Source organism: Mauremys reevesii, linkage group 9 (assembly GCF_016161935.1).
Source record: "Mauremys reevesii isolate NIE-2019 linkage group 9, ASM1616193v1, whole genome shotgun sequence".
Lineage (NCBI taxonomy): Eukaryota > Metazoa > Chordata > Testudines > Geoemydidae > Mauremys > Mauremys reevesii.
This window is the reverse complement of record NC_052631.1, coordinates 60,634,581-60,651,924: the sequence shown is the minus strand read 5'-3', so window position 1 is coordinate 60,651,924 and position 17,344 is coordinate 60,634,581.

Sequence of the window (17,344 nt, the reverse complement as noted above, 5' to 3'; positions counted from 1 at the left end):
GCATCCATATCTCCATCTCAAATGGATGTAACCATGCACATTCCTGAAGAAAAGTGTAGATCAGAGAAGAGTGTGGTGGAGGCACAAGAAACAGCTGCTGCTGAGGTTAGTTCCTTAAGTCAAGATGATTCAGGACTGTGGACCCACTTGAGCAGTAGCCTGAGGGACTTCCTTGTACTGCATGGGCCACAGCAAGTGAAAAACTTCATGTTCCCCAAAGACAATGAAAATAGAAGTTTCCATCCAACACATTACTGGTGTGAAATCCCCAATGTGACAAAGTGGAGAGGCCATGGCTTATGTACTCAAAAACCCAGAATGCTGAATACTGTTTTTGTTGCAAACTCTTCCAGTCTAATGTTCCAGCCACATTGGATTCTACAGGAACAAAGGACTGGAAAAATCTGGCTAGAAATCTGGCATGCCTTGAGAAGTCAGCAAATCACCAGAGAGCATTCCATAGGTGGAAAGAGCTTGAAATGAGTCTAAGGTTAAAGGCTACCATAGATGATCAGCATCAAGAGAAGATTGCATCAGAGTCTCTTTACTGGCAAAATGTTCGGAGAAGGCTCATTGCCATTGTGAGAATGCTTGCTACTCAAAACCTAGCACTGCATGGCACTTCAGATCAGCTGTATGTGCCAAACAATAGAAACTTCCTTAAAATTGTGGAGCTGATGGCTGAGTTTAACGCTGTACTCCAGGAGCATCTAAGAAGAGTCACGACCCAAGAAATGTACACACACCACTATCTTGGAAAAACAATTCAAAATGAGATCAGACAGTTACAGGCAACAAAAGTCAAAACGAAGATTGTGGCAGATCTGAAGTCAGCAAGATATTACTTGTTATTCTGGACTGCACACCTGACATCAGCCATACGAAACAAATGACTTTAATGGTGCGTTTTGTAACAACAACAGAACCCAGTGAAAATGTCCATGCAATGGTGGCTGTCAGAGAGCATTTTCTAGAATTTATTGACATTGATGATACTACAGGAGCTGGTATGACAAATGTGCTTCTTAAAAAGCTGGAAGATATGGGAATTGCGATAGCTGACATGAGAGGTCAGGCTACGATAATGGTGCCAACATGAGAGGAAAGAACAGAGGAGTGCAGACACTGATCTGACAGTTAAACCCTCAAGCTTTTTTTGTCCCATGCAGTTCTCATTCATTGAACTTGGTGGTCAGAGATGCAGCATCAGCTTCTAATGAGGCTACTGAATTTTTTAATGTAATTCAAAGCAGCTATGTACTTTTCTCTGCATCAACTCATCGATCGTTTAAAAGAGAACTGGATAAATTCATGGAGGTTAAGTCCATTAATGGATATTGGCCAGGATGGGTAAGGAAGGGTGTCCCTAGCTTCTGTTTGTCAGAGAGTGGAGATGGATGGCAGGAGAGAGATCACTTGATCATTGCCTGTTTGGTTCCCTTCCTCTGGGGCACCTGGCATTGGCCACTGTTGGTAGACAGGATATTGGGCTAGATCAGGGGTCTCAAACTCAAATGACCCCGAGGGCCGCATGAGGACTAGTGCATTGGCCCGAGGGCCGCATCACTGACACGCCCCCTTGCTGCCCCTGGCCCCACCCCCAATCCACCCCTTCCATGAGGCCCCGCCCCTGCCCTGTCTCTTCTCCACCTCCTCCCCTAAGCGCGCGGCTCCCCGCTCCTCCCCCCTTCCTCCTGGAAAGTGCTAAGCGCCACCAACAGCTCGGCGGGTCCCGAACTCCCCCACCGCCGGCCGGCTGCGCCCGGCGGTGGCGGGTCCCTCTTTCCCCACCCGGCCGGTCCCGCTTCCCACCCGGCCCGGCCGGTCCCGCTTCCCTCCCCACCCCGGCCCAGCCCGGCCGGTCTCACTTCCTCCCCACCCCCGGCCCGGCCGGCGGTCCGCTCCCTCCCCACCCCTGGCCCGGCCCGGCCCGGTCTCGCTCCTCCCCACCCCTGGCCCGGCCCGGCGGGTCTCGCTTCTTCCCCGGCCCGGCCCCGGCGGGTCTCGCTTCCCTCCCCCACCCCCTGGCCCGGCCCCGGCGGGTCTCGCTTCCCGTCCCCCCCCCCCCGGCCCGGCCCGGCGGTCTCGCTTCCCTCCCCCCGGCCCGGCCCGGCGGGTCTCGCTTCCCCACGGCCCGGCCCCGGCGGGTCCCGCTTCCCGGCCCCCTTACCCGAGGGCATCTCCGGCGAGGCCTGAGCTTCGTCCCGCTCAGAGCTGCGTGGTGAGGGGGCGGGGCTGTGAGCTCCACGCCGAGCGCAGCGCTCAGCCCAGAGCTCCCAGCCCCGCCCTCTCCCCACGTGGCTCGGATCGGGGCGGGGCTCAGGCGCTCGGACGGAGACTCGGCGCTCTATGCACCGAGGCTCCAGGAGAGGGGCGGAGGCGGGAGCCTCCGCTTTTATCTTGGGGGCCCCTGCGGAGCCCGGGGCAAATTGCCCCCTTTGCCCCCCCCGGGCGGCCCTGGGGAGCTCCGCGGGCCGCAGGGAAGAGCTCCGCGGGCCGCATGCGGCCTGTGGGCCGCATGTTTGAGACCCCTGGGCTAGATGGACCTTTTATCTGACCCAGTATGGCCTTTCTTATGTTCTTATGTTGGCAAATTTTGAAGCAACATCTGGGAACATTCTCTCTGACACTGAAACCACTGAGTGCCACAGGATGGGAAAGTCAAGTGGAGGCAATAAAGCCTATAAAACACCAAATTGGGAAGATAGATGATGCCATAGTTGCCATTATGGAGGATAATGCTATGACAGAAATTGTCATATCCCTCCCTGGGGGGAGGGATAGCTCAGTGGTTTGAGCATTGGCCTGCTAAACCCAGGGTTGAGTTCAATCCTTGAGGAGGCCACTTAGGGATCTGGGGCAAAAATTGGTCCTGCTAGTGAAGGCAGGGGGCTGGACTCAATGACCTTTCAAGGTCCCTTCCAGTTCTAGGAGATTGGTATATCTCCAATTATTACCTTTATTACCTATTACCTTTGTTTGTGGAAGAACGGTGGCAGAGGGCAATGGAATCACCAGAAACATAACTTCAAATTTCTGTGTGGCTTAGTGTTGTGGCATGACATACTGTTTGAAATAAATGTTGTAAGCAAGAGACTCCAAGGTGTTGACCTTGATATATCTGGAGCAATGGAACAACTGGACAAAGCAAAGTCATACCTACAGTCTTACCAGTCAGATGAGGGATTTCAAAACGTTCTGAAGAGTGCACAGAAGTTGTCAGAGGAACTTCCCACTGAGGCTATTTTCCCACCCATTCAAGAATACAAGAGTCACTGAAGAAGATATTTTTATTAAGAGGCACGAGATAATCCCATAAGAGACCCCAAACAACAATTCAAAGTTGAATTCTTTAACCAGGTGCTGGATTGTGCAATACAGTCAGTTGAAGAATGTTTTATGCAGCTCAAGGAACACAGCAGTATATTTGGGATGTTGTATGAAATTCTAAAACTCCTCACTATACCTGAATGAGACCTACACCAGCAATGCAGGGCACTAGAGACAGTGTTGACGTATGATGACATGCATGATATTGATTCCAATGATTTAGATGATGAACTGAAAGCCCTTTCAAGATACATTTCAGCAGGATAAACTCCAAAGGCTGTTCTGGAATATATGTGCATAAATAAGATGACCACCCTCTTTCCAAATGCTTTTGTTGCTCTGCACATACTTCTAACACTTCCTGTAACAGTTGCCAGAGGAGAACCCAGCTTCTCCAAGCTGAAGTTAATAAAAATACATCTACGCTCCACAATGACACAGGAGAGGCTGATTGGTCTTGCAACCATCTCAATACAGCATGAGTTGGCCCAGATTGTGGACCTTTAGGAAGCACTTCAGATCTTTGCAACCAAGAAGGCATGGAAAGCACCACTTTGATTAGTCAAACAGATACAAATGCCAGTGTTTGTTTACTATGCAGACAAGAAAAGTTACATTTGCTGTTCAGGCATTTGAAAGTTAAGTGTTACTTAAAATTTTGGAACAAGGCATTTTAAGTAGTTAGTTCTCCTTTATTGGGGTAGGTAGCAGATCAGTACCATGAGAGGAGTAGAACAGGAAGAAGGCAGAATTGAGACCTTTCAAAGTTTTGGCCCAAGTGAGGGGACATGGGGGAGTCATTTGAGCTCCCCGCCTCAGGTGCCAAAATGTTGTGGGCTGGCCCTGGATGGTTACCTAAGAAATAAACAAAATTGCAATCTAAGACATATATAGTAGATAGGATTTGAATCAAGCAGTGTCTCACCCTATTAGATAGTACAAACAGTCCGCCAAGCTTCCATACACAGGCAGGCCTCCTTCTTTCCTGCCTGGGACCCCGCTTTCCCAGTTCAGTCTTTGTTCCAGGTATTGTGTAGTGTGGGGAGTGAGTCCTCTTGGTGATGTCACTTCCCTCTTTTATAGCTTATTCCATGCGGTGGGAATCACTTTGTACCAAGGCAAGTTCCCAGCCCAGTTTGTGGAAAAATACAAGTACCAAAATGGAGTTCAGTATCATGTGATCTAGTCTCAAGCCCTAGCATACTCTGAGTCATGGCAGCCATTATCCATAGGCTGACTGAAGTGTCCACAGGTGAGGATAACTTTTCCATGGCCCATTGTCTTGTTGACGGGCTCTTCAACTTGAATAGGCCATTCATAATGTGCTGGCTAGACTGTATGTAAAGCTTTCTGGGGGTTACCCAGGTGCAAGCACATTTGAATTATAGATATAGTCAATATTCATAACTCCAGATACAAAAAGCGTACATTCACACAAATGGGATAATCATATTCAGAAAACCATAACTTTTCCATTGATACCTGACATGACATACTTTATATGAGATGCATCATAATTATGCCATAATTATACCATAATTATACCACTATGGCAGGGGTCAGCAACCTGTGGCATGCGTGCCAAAGAAGGCACGCGAGCCAATTTTTAATGGCAAGCTGCTGCCTGCCGGAGTCCCGAGGACACACAGCCAGTGAGGGGCAGCGCCCACGCCCCCCGAGAGAGGAGCCGCTTCAACGGCCTGCCCATGGGCTCCCGCAACCCCTTACCCGGCAAGGAGACCTGCTTGGGGGAGTGGAGGGGCCTGCTCACCTGGGCTGCCTTAGTATAGCTGGCCATGGCAGATTGGCAGTGTGCCGGGGGAGCGGGTTCGCTGGGGGACCTGGTCCCGACTCCTGGTGGCAGGACGCGGGGGTGGGAGAGGCCGGTGGCGGCAGCAGCACTGTCTGCTGAGCATCCCCAGGAGGAGGCAGCCGGCCAGGGACCGGTACCTGCTGTTCGTGAGCTGGGAGGAGCGGAGAGCCCCGTGGCCTGGCGGTGTGGAGCACATAGCAGGTGCGGGCGAGTGGGAATCGGTGGTGGCCAGAGAGCCCTGGGGCGAGGAGCTTGCATACTGCGGGTTCATGTGCCACCTGGAGTGGCTCCTCCAGACACAGCCAGAGGAGACTGTCTCGCTGGGAGGTGCTAGTTGCGCTTATGCAGCACGCCACAGGGCCCTGAGTGGGTGAGCCGGCTGGGGGCCTCAGGAGTGGCGGGGCCTCTGCCCTGACCCCCCCCCCACACACACTCAGCCCTCTGCCCTGAGCCCCGCAGCCCCGCACACTCCTCAGGCCCATGCCCTGAGCCCCTTACCTCCCCTCACACACACTCAGCACTCTGCTTGACTCCTTCACACACCCGCCACGACCCCAACCCTGACTCTGGTACCCCCATACATACCCAGCCCCCCCCCCGACTCTTGCACCCCCCTCACATGCCCCCAGCCCTCTGCCCTGACTCTTGTACCCCCCTCACATACCCAGCCCCTGCACCCCCATGTATCCCCCACATCCTGACTTTTGCACCCCCCACATCCCCACCCTGAGCACCAAATGGGAGCTCTTGCACCCCTCACACCAAATGGGAGCTGCCTAGGTAAGTGCTCCACACCCAAACCTCCTACCCCAACCCTAAGCCCCCTCCCTCATTCTAGCTCCTGGCCAGACCCTTCACCCCCAGCCCTGTGCTCGGTCCACTCCCACCCTCAGCTCAGTGCAGAGAGAGGAAGAGAATGGGCCAGAACCAGGGAGAAGGTAGGTACCCACTGTATGTGGGGAGGACCGGCACCCCAGACCGGCAGTGGGCTGAGCGGGTCCGGCAGCCGGGATCCCGGCTGACAGGAGCCAGCGGATGGAACCCCTGAGCAGCAGTGGGCTGAGCAGTGGTCTGGGGTCCCAGCTGCTGGCCCTGTACAGCCCACTGCCAGTCTGGGGTTCTGGCTGCCAGACCCTTGCCAGCCAGGGTCCCCGCCGCAGGCTGCAGGTCTCTGGCAGCACCACAGCCAGACTGGTTCCCCTTGGCTGCTTCCTATACCCCCCCTCAGGTGTACCTTCCAAGGATCATCCTCCATCTCCCCAGGATACACTGCGAGTGGCAGTCCAAGCAACTATTCAGCATCCAGTGTGTCTGGCCATACAGGTAACTCAGGGCTATCCTCGGGACAGCAGAAGACTTCTGTGGGCTCCTGCGTCCGCAGCGGGGACAATGCATCTGTCTTCCTTGGCAGCTGCTCCCCAACTGAGCTACAGGGCCCACCTCTTATACATCCTGTTTCTGTCCCACCCCTCTGCTTTCAGCATTGAGTGTGTGGCCTTCCAGATTCTGCCCACCCCTCACTGTTAATTTCTGAGGGTGGCCACACCTCTTCACTACAGGGGGAAAGAGAAGAAGTTAGTTGTGATGTTCTGGAGCTGTCACTTGTGTTTCACAGGCAGACTTTGCACCTCCAGAACACCCCTTAACTATATCTGTAATGCACCTCCATGGTGTCAGAGATAAGTCAGGGACACTCAGATCTTAGCCATGTCTCAGTTTTTACCTTGAGAAAATGCAGGGGAATAGTCTCTGCTTCAGAAAGAACTTGGGACAGTTGGTCTGGTCTATAGATATTTGGAGAATGGAGTCGCCTCATGCTTGCCTCTAGCTTCCTGGAAGCTGCCAGCAGGGATTCCTGGAGCAGCAGAGTCATGGTTAGTGATACCCAATGGAGTGGACAAGGAAGCTGGCTCCATTTCATTTGTGTCATCCACTAAAGGGCTTCACAAACCTGTTGTGGATAGAGAGTAAACACCATTCCAGGCTGTCTGAGCCCCGCAGAAGAGTCCCTCTTCTGTCTTCCTGTCATCAGCAGTAACATTTCTCCTGCTGCTGGGAGGTCACTCGGCACTTGCTGCTTTCCCATGGGCTTTGACAACATGGTAATCAGCCCTGAAAAATGTAAACTCTTCTAACTCATTCTGGGGAATGCCCAGGAAATCAATAATTTCAGTGGCTTGTGATTAAATTCCAACTCCAGGACCCTACATGATGCTCCCAATAACTGCTGTATTGTGTGTCTATTCCATACACATGTATGGTGCTGCACTTACAACCTTGTCAGAACAGCACATTCTCAGTGTGCACCATGATCCAATGAGGTCAGCAACACTGACAAGACCCTTACTGCACATGAACCCTGAGGTGACATGAGGAAGGTGCTAGGATAGAATTAAATACAATAACAAGGAAAATATAGTTCCTTAAAATAGATAAGAAACTCCAGAGCAAAGTGACTCTGGCAGCTTGATTACAGAATAAATATGACTTGTAAAATGGGTCATGGAATTCAGGGCTGCTATTCAGTGAGATCATTTAGACTCGACTGCCTGAACTCCCGAAGGACAAGGCTTTCTTGATGAGCAGTGCAACTTGGGTGTCTAGTTAATAGAGTCCCTGTGATTCTTTATATTAAAAGAGGAATTTAAAAGACCTGCAATCAGCCTCGTTAACTTTTAGAGCAGTGCATGCACTGCCCTTTTATTTTTCTGTTTTGTAATAGTCTTTTCCCAAAAGTCCTAATACACAGCACTGGATTAATGCAGGGGCTTTAGGGGCTGCAGCCCCAGGCCTCAGGCTAAGGGATGACCTGCAAAAATCAATCCATAATTATATACAGTTCAGTGGTCACCAACCTGTTGATTGCGATTGACTGGTCGATCCTGGAGTCTCTGCCAGTCGAATGCGATCTCCGGGCTGCTAAAAGTCCAGCAGCACAGCAGGGCTCAGGTAGGCTGCCTGTCTGCCATAGCCCTACACAGCTCCTGGAAGTGGATGGCTGCTGGCCTGTCTCTGCGGCCCCTGGCGGGGGCGGGGGAGGCGGCTCCGCATTCTGCCCGTGCCCCCAACACTGTCCCTGCAGCTCCCAATGGCAGCTGCAGGGGCAGTGCTTGTGGCCACGGGCAGCACATGGAGACGTGCTGTTCCCCTCCCCCAGGGGCCACAGAGACATGCCAGCAGCCGGCTGCTTCTGGGAGCAGTGTGGGGCTATGGCAGGCAAGCAGCCTACCTGAGCCCTGCTGTGCTGCCAGCTGGGAGCCACCTGTGGCAAGGGCTTCCCAGCTGGAGCCTGCACCTTGTACCCCCTCCTGCACCCCCACCCCCAGCCCCAGGTCAGAATCCCCTCACTGCTCCCGGAAACAGCCGGCTGCTGGCATGTCTCTGTGGCCCCTGGGGGAGGGAGACAGCAAGTCTCCATGTGCTGCCTGTGCCCACAAGCACTCCCCTGCAGCTCCCATTGGCTGGTTCCTGGCCAATGGGAGCTGCAGGGACGGTGTTGGGGGCACGGGCAGAATGTGGAGCTGCCTCCCCCACCCCACCCCCTGCCAGGGGCCACAGAGACAGGCCAGCAGCCGTCCACTTCCGGGAGCGGTGTGGGGCTATGGCAGGCAGGTAGCCTTCCTGAGCCCTGCTGTGCCGCCAGCTGTGAGCCACCTATGGTAAGGGCCTCCCAGCCGGAGCCTGCACCTTGCACCCCCTCCTGCACCCCAACCCCCTGCCCCAGGTCAGAATCCCCTCCTGCACCCAAACTCCTTCCCAGAGTCCTCACCCCTCACCCTCTCCTGCACCCCAACACTCTGCCCCTGCCTGGAGCCCGCTCCTGCACTCAAACTCCCTCCCAGAAAGAAACTAACATAACAGTTGTTCTAAGGGAAGAAGTAGGCTATTTTTAATTAACATAACTATATTCTACATGTTTTAAGACTGAAATGTAACCACAGAATGGCTTTACGTTAATTAAAAGACAAGTTTAGAATAGCGTTAATAGCGTCGATGCCATAATTTTGATAATTTTGTTTTAAATTAGAAAAAAGACTTGTATACTGGGGCCCCACAAAATCTAATCCCCACAGGAGAGTTAATCCGGCCCTGGTAATACACAATCCCAAATATTATATGCAGTAACAAAACAAGATGGATGTATACAAACTGAGGCATCAGAAGAAGAATATCCTATTTAGAGATCTGTTCAATGGGCCTGACAAACTGGTATTTCAAACTATAGATAGGTAACTTCCCCCATAAATGCAGTTGCATGTGCAGTGGATAACAGCAGCTGTTTAAAAGGGCACAGCACTTTAGGGCAGTAAATGTCTTTTACAATTGACACTGCAGGGTAAGTTTAGGAAGGCAGAGAGTAATTACTGGGGCTAAAATTACCCAAGATAGACATACCCTTTAAGAACCTCCCACTGCACAGGGACTACAAGAACCAATCATAGCAAAAGAAAGTCTAGTGAAGGAAAAATAGAGCTCAGGAACAGGTTTGCTGAGTTGGAGAATGAAGCATATCAGGCAGTAACAGAAAGTGGGAGGGCAAGGAAGAAGAGAAGAGTGCCTAGTCCTACAAGAAGAGGGGAAGAGTCAATGGAGATAGCCAGAGTTTGGAGCCCCAGGAGGATTGAGGATGACTTGCAGAAAACTGCAAGTGAGGGCAAAAGACAGAGGACTTGCAGCCAGAAAGAACAGAAGGGGGAAGGTTGAAAACTGCATCAACACCAGGAAGAGACAGATCTATGTGACTGGGGATTCCCTACTAAGAAGAATGGACTGACCTATCACCAGAGCTGCTCTGGAGAACAGAAGGGTGTGCTGTCTGCCAGGAGCTAAGATACAGGTTGTGGACCTGAGTCTGAAGAGGATCCTAATGGGAGCTGGAAAGTATCCACTCATTATCCTTCATGTGGGAACAAATGATACAGCTAGATTCTTGCTGGAACGTATCAAGAATGACTATGCCAGGCTGGGGGAGATGCTTAAAGAAATGGAAGCTCAGATGATCTTCAGTGGGACTCTACCTCCTCCCTAGAGGAGGAGAACGAGTGAGGAAAAAGATTATGATGATCAACAGATGGCTCAGGCAGTGGTACTATAAGAGGGGCTACTGGGACAGAGAACTGTTGTCACAGGATGGACTCCACCTGAATAGAGAGGGAAATAGACTTCTGGGGTGGAGGTTGGCACAACTGATTAAAAGAGATTTAAACTAGGAATTTGGGGGAGATGTTTGGGAGATACTTATGTAATATTAACAGCTGTTTCTAAGGGCAGGTCCATACTCACCGCGCGGGGTCAACGCGGTGAGTTCGACTTCACGGAGTTCGAACTATCGCGTCTGATCTAGACGTGATAGTTCGAACTCCGGAAGTGCCGCGGTCGACTCCGGTACTCCACCACTGCAAACGGCGGTGGTGGAGTTGACGGGGGAGCCGCGGAGTTCGACCCTGCCGCGTCTGGACGGGTGAGTAGTTCGAATTAGGGTACTTCGAATTCAGCTACGCTATTCCCGTAGCTGAATTTGCGTACCCTAATTCGAACCCCCTTTTTAGTGTGGACCAGGCCTAACATTGAGCAGGAGGAAAATCGAGTAAGAGAGGATACAGAGGATACAGGAGAAAGGAACAACAGAGTGTAGGCGAATGGACATCAGGAAGAAAGATAGAGCCAGTACCAATGGCACTAAGTAAGGTAGGCAATACTGGCAGTAGAATGACTGTACCTAATTAGGCGAGGAATCTGGGTAAAGCTGAGCAGAAACAACTAAGATGTCTGTACACCAGTGCAAGGAGCCTGGGTAACAAAATGGAGGAACTAGAACTTCTGGTGCAGGAAGTGAAATCAGGTATTATACGGGTAACAGAAACATGGTGGAATAGTAATTCTGAATAGAGCACAGGGTATTGAAGGGTAAATGTTCAGAAAAGACAGAAATAAAGGTAAAGGTGGCGGAGTAGCATTGTATATTAATAATAGACTATAAAGAAATTAGAAGTGATGGGATGGATAAAACAGAATCTGTTTGGGTCAAAATCACCTTGGGGAAGAAAGGTAACAGAAGCTCCACTGGGATAGTTCTTGGGGTCTGCTACATGCCCCCAGGATCTGATTTGGATATGGATAGAGACCTCTTTAATATTCTTACTGAAATAAATACTACTGGGAATTGTGTGATTATGGGGCACATTAATTTCTCAGATATAGATAGGAGGATAAGTGCTACCAATAATAGTAGGGTCCAGATATTCCTGGATCTGATGGCTGACAGAGTTCTTCACCAAATAGTCACCAAACCAACAAGAGTTGATGCCATTTTAGATTTAGTATTGGTGAGTAGCTAGGACCTCATAGAAGAAGAGGTTGTAGAGGACAGCTTTGGTTTGAGTGATCATGAGCTAATTCAGTTTAAACTAAATGGAAGGATAAACAACAATAGGTCTGCAACTAGGGTCCTTGATTTCAAAAGAGCAAACTTTAAAAAATTAAGGGAATTAGTTAGGGAAGTGGACTAGACTGAAGAACTCAATGATCTGAATGGGGAGGAGGTTGGAATTACTTTAAATCAAAGTTGCAGAAGCTATCTGAAGCCTGCATCCTAAGCAAGGGGGAAAAATTCATAGGGAAGGGTTGCACACCAAACTGGATGAGCAAGCATCTCAAACAGGTGATTAAGAGAAAGCAGAAAGCCTACAAGGAATGGAAAATGGGATGGATCAGCAAGGAAAGCTACCTCTTGGAGGTCAGAATGTGTAGGGATAAAGTGAGAACTGCCAAAACCCAAGCAGAGTTGGACCTTGTGAAGTAAATCAAACAGGGGCGGCTCTATGTATTTTGCCGTCCCAAGCACAGCAGTCAGGCGGCTTTCGGCGGCATGCCTGCGGGAGGTCTGCTGGTCCCACGCCTTTGGTGTACCTGCCGCCGAATTGTCGCCAAAGCCGCGGAACCAGCGGACCTCTCGCAGGCATGCCGCCGAAGGCAGCCTGACTGCCGCCCTCACGGCGACCGGCAGGCCGCCCCACACGGCTTGCTGCCCCAGGCATGCCTTGGTGCGCTGGTGCCTGGAGCCGCCCCTGAAAGCAAAACATTAGTAAAAGGTTCTATAGCCATATAAATAAGAAGAAAACAAGGAAAGAAGAAGTGGGACCGATAAACACTGGGCATGGGGTGGAGATGAAAAATAATTTAGGCATAGCCCAACACCTAAACAAATACATTGCCTCAGTTTTTAATAAGTCTAATGAAGAGCTTAGGGGTAGGGGCAGGGTAGCTAATGGGAATGAGGATATGGAGGTAGAAATTACCACATCCAACATGAAAATCAAACAGTTTAAGGGGACTAAATCGGTGGGCCCTGGATAATCTCCATCCAAGACTATTACAGGACCCGGCACATGAAATTGCAAGCCCAATAGCAAGGATTTTTAATGAATCCCTAAACTTGGGAGTCATACGCTATGACTGGAGAATTGCTAATATGGTACCTATTTTTAAGAAAGGGGAAAAAGGTGATCTGGGAAATTACAGGCCTGTTAGTTTGACCTCAATTGTATGCATGGTCTTGGAACAAATTTTGAAAGACAAAGTAGTTAAGGACATAGAGGTGAACGATAAGTGGGATAAAATACAACATAGTTTTACAAAAGGTAGATCATGCCACACCAACCTGATCTCTTTCTTTGAAAAGCTAACTGATGTTTTAGACAAAGAAAATTCAGCAGAGCTAATCTACCTGGATTTCAGTAAGGCACTTGATATAGTTCCACATTATAAATTATTAGTTAAATTGAAGAAGATGGGGATTAATATGAGAATTGAAAGGTTGATAAGGAACTGGATAAAGAGGACACTACAGCAAGTCAACTGTCAGGCCTGAGGGAGGTTACTACTGGAGTTCAACATTTATTTAACATTTTAATTCATGACTTTGACACAAAAAGTGGGAGCATGCTAATAAAAATTGAGGATGACACAAATTGGGACGTATTGCCAATACGGAGGAGGACTGAAATAGCATACAAGAAGATCTGGAGGACCTTGAAAACTGGAATAATAGAAATGGGATGAAATTTAATAGTGCAAGTGCAAGGTCATACAGTTAAGGACTAACCACAAGAATTTTTGCTATAAGCTGGGGATGTATCAGTTGGAAGACACAGAGGAGGAGAAAGGCCTGGGTGTACTGATTGACTATGAGGTGCCAATGTGATGCAGCCTTGAAAAAGGCTAATGCAGTCCTAGGATGCATCAGGCGAGGTATTTCCAGTAGAGATAGGGAAATGTTATAGCTATTATACAAGGCACTGGTGAGACCTCGTTTGGAATCTATATGTAATTCTGGTCTCCCACTTTGAAGAAAGATTAATTCAAACTGGAACAGGTGTAGAGAAAGGCTACTAGGATGATCCAAGGAATGCAAAACCTTGTAAGAGGAGACTCAAATAGCCTGGCTTGTTTAGCCTAACCAAAAGAAGGCTGAGGGGAGATATGATTGCTCTCTATAAATACATCAGAGGGATAACTCCTCTCCCTCCTGGTATTTATTTAAGTGCCAATGGTGATACAAGAACAAATAGATATAAACTGGCCATCAACAAGTTTAGACTTGAAATTAGACAAAGTATTCTAATCACCAGAAGAGTGAAGTTCTGGAACAGCCTTCCAAGGGGAGCAGTGGGCGGTAAAAATCCTAACTGGCTTCAAGACTGAGCTTGATAAATGTATGGAGGGGATGGGATAATGAGACTGCCTTACAATGGCATGTGGCCCAACTGTGATTAAGATGGGATGTTAGAGGGGAAGGGCTCTGAGTTACTACAGAGAATTCTTTCCCAGGTGGGTGGGTGGGTGGGGGGGTCTTGCCCACATGCTCAGGGTCTAATTGATCACCATATTTGGGGTCGGGAAGGAATTTTCCCCCGGGTCAGATTGGCAGAGAACCTAGGGTTCATGTCTTCCTCTGCAACATGGGGCATGGGTCACTTGCTGATTTAAACGAGAGTAAATGGTGGATTCTCTGTAACTTGAAGTCTTTAAATCATTATGTGAGGACTTCAGTAACTCAGTCAGAGATTAGGGGTCAATTACAGGAGTGAGTGGGTGAGGTTCTGTGGCCTGTGATGTGCAGCAGGTCAGACTTGATGATCACAATGGATCCTTCTGGCCTTAAAGTCCATGAGACCCCTGGAACACTGGTTCAGGACTGAGTGAGAGAAGAGGATCATCTGCTGAACCACTATTCCCTACAACATCTGGCTTTTCCTTGAAGGTCTCCCATCCAGCTCCTGCCCTCACTAGAAGCTGCATTCCTTTATAAGAAGATCATAGAATGAGGTGGTAAAGGGCTGAGGATACTAACAGAGCCTGTACAATAGTCAGATAATTTGGCACTTTCCATTTTTCAAGCATCAGCGTTTTGATTCTTATAGAAACTCTTGGCATAAATGTTTCTTGCATTCAATGCTTTGGCAAAGCCCCCTAGTAAGAGGCATGTAAGTCAAGAAGGGGCAACTCTGTGGAGTGCTGATCATGCATGGCCCCTTTCCCAAACTTTATGCACGTGAGGACTTCCCACAAGAATGTGTATTAAATTAGCCATTGTCATTCCCCGGGGCCAACTATGTCATTAAGTCTCATTATTCCTGCTTTTGCCTCCCCAGCCAGTCTGAAAATATCCAGGCAGTTTCTGCGCCAAGTTCAGCAGCTGCTAACTTTGTTCATGAGTTTTACTGCTTTGTCTCTGTGGTGCTCATCTGGGAAGTGAGCTAGAAAGAGTGCAAACAGAGCAGTACATTGGTTTAAAAGGTTCTAATGTTCTGAGCAGTTTGGATGAATGTGAGAATATTGGACTGACTTCCAAAACAAATAGATGGGACTAATCAAGGGACCCCTTGTGGACTGGCTCCCGTTAGAGCAACTACTGTCACATGATCATCTGGAACAGATGTGAATCTATCCAGCTTTTGTTAGTAAGGTTTGGTCTAAGCTAAACCTGGTTCTTCTCAAAGTTTGGGGTGTTTGGTTCTGGTCTTCTCTCTTCTGAAGTCTTTCCTCCTTCAAAAAGCTCTGGAAGACCGATATATTCTTTAAAGCACTCCTGTTGTCAGAGGTGCCAACTTTCAAATGTGCTGGGGGATGCTCAGGGGTGAAAGTAACTTAAAGGACTTACCGGTATGCTGGAGTCCTGAGCTGGGGGCAGGGCCTCAACCTGAAGGGGTGTGGCCTCAACCGGAAGAGGTGCGGCATTTAAATCCCCGGGCCCTTTAAATCACCCCTGGAGCTCCCAGCTGTTGAAGCAGCTGGGAGCCCCAGGGCAATTTAAAGGCCATTATGCTGCCGGGAGCCCCAAGGCCCTTTAAATCGCGGGCTTGGGGAAGCCAGTCCGGTACGGCGCACTGGCTCTTGCTGGTACGCCAGAACGGACCAACTTAGGCCTGGTCTACACTAGTCTGTTACTTCAGAATTAGCCGAGTTAATTTAAAAAAAATAATTATTCTGTCCACATGACCAAACCGGCTTTTTTGATTTAAAGGGCTCTTTAAATCGATTTCTGTACTCCACCTCGGCAAGTGCCGTAGCGCTTAAATTGAGATCACAATCCCGGGTTAAAGGTATTGTGGACGCAATTCAACGTTATTGGCCTCCAGGAGCTATCCCAGAATGCTCCCTTGTGACCGCTCTGGAGAACACTCTCAACTCAGATGCACTAGCCAGGCAGGCAGGAAAAGCCCCGGGAACTTTTGAATTTAATTTCCTGTTTGGTCACCATCAGCACAGGTGACCGTCAGCAGAGTCCATCATCACAAGCCAGCATGGTCCAAACGGGAGGTACTGGATCTCATTGCATATTGGGGAGATGAGTCTGTTATGGCAGAACCATGTTCCAAAAAAAGAAACGCAAATACGTACGCTAAAGTCTCCAGGGCCATGACGGAAAGAGGACACAGAGCAGGGACACAGAGCAGTGTCGTACAAAAATCAAGGAGCTCAGGCAAACGTACCAAAAAGCCAGGGAGGCAAATGGGCGCTCTGGGTCACAGCCCCATACATTCCGCTTCTACTGTGAGCTCCATGCAATTATGGGGGGTGATGCCACCACTACCCCACCACTGTCCGTGGACACCTGCAAGGTGGGAGTTGCACGGAGCGAGGAGGAAGAGTCATTGGATGATGAAGAGGAGGAGGAGAAGGAGGAGGACAGTGCACAGGCAGCAAGTGGGGAATCCGTTTTCCCCCCTAGCCAGGAACTATGCTTAACTCTGGAGCCAATAACCTCCCCTCACTCCCAATGTGGGCTCCCGGACCATGACCCTGGAGAAGGTACTTCTGGTGAGTGAGATCCTGATCGGAGCCACGCGGTGGAGGGCAGTGGGGAAACCCAGCCGCACTGGGCTGTTTGCGTATAGTTTAAAGGGCTCATCCCTGCTCAGAGCCTCATCGGAGCCACACGGTGGGGGTGGGGGTGGGTGTTGTGTGAAGTGATCATCCCAGAGACCCCGCAGGCCCTCCTTTATGGCAAACCCACCAGGCATTGCTTGCTATGGGAAAGGGGTCCCAGCAGTTTGAAAACATTGAAATGAATGTAGAAGAAGCAGAACCCTGCGTGCCCGTAGACTGCCTGCAACCTGAATTCTGTTCCCCGGCCGTGTGTGATGGCTTACTCACACCAAAGTGTCCCCTTTGTTCTCTGAAATATATATTTTAAAATACTACCCTCCCTTTTTCGCCTCCTGCAGGTGCAAATGTTTCAACGCGGCCCCTATCTACTTCATCCCAGAGGCTGGTCCAGATTAGAAGGTGGAAAAAATGAACTCAGGAAGACATGTTCGCCAAGCTCATGCAGTCCTCCCGCACTGATAGGGCCCAGCTGAATTAGTGGAGGCAAACAATTGCGGAGTCCCATAAAGCATTACAGGAACATGAAGAGAGGAGAGATGCACGCGATGAGAGCAGGCAGGATGCTATGGTCAAGCTCATGGGGGAGCAAACTGACTTGCTCCGCTGTATGGTGGATCTAATGCGGGAAGCCCACAGACTGCTGCTGCAGCCCCTGTATAACCGCCTTCCCTCCTCCCCAAGTTCCCAGAACTCAGACGCCCAAGAACACAAGGAGGGAGGCTGCGGGGACCCACACACTCAACCCCAGAGAGTTGCCCAAGCAGCAGAAAGCTGGCATATGCGAACTTTTGATTTGCTTTCTCGACTTGT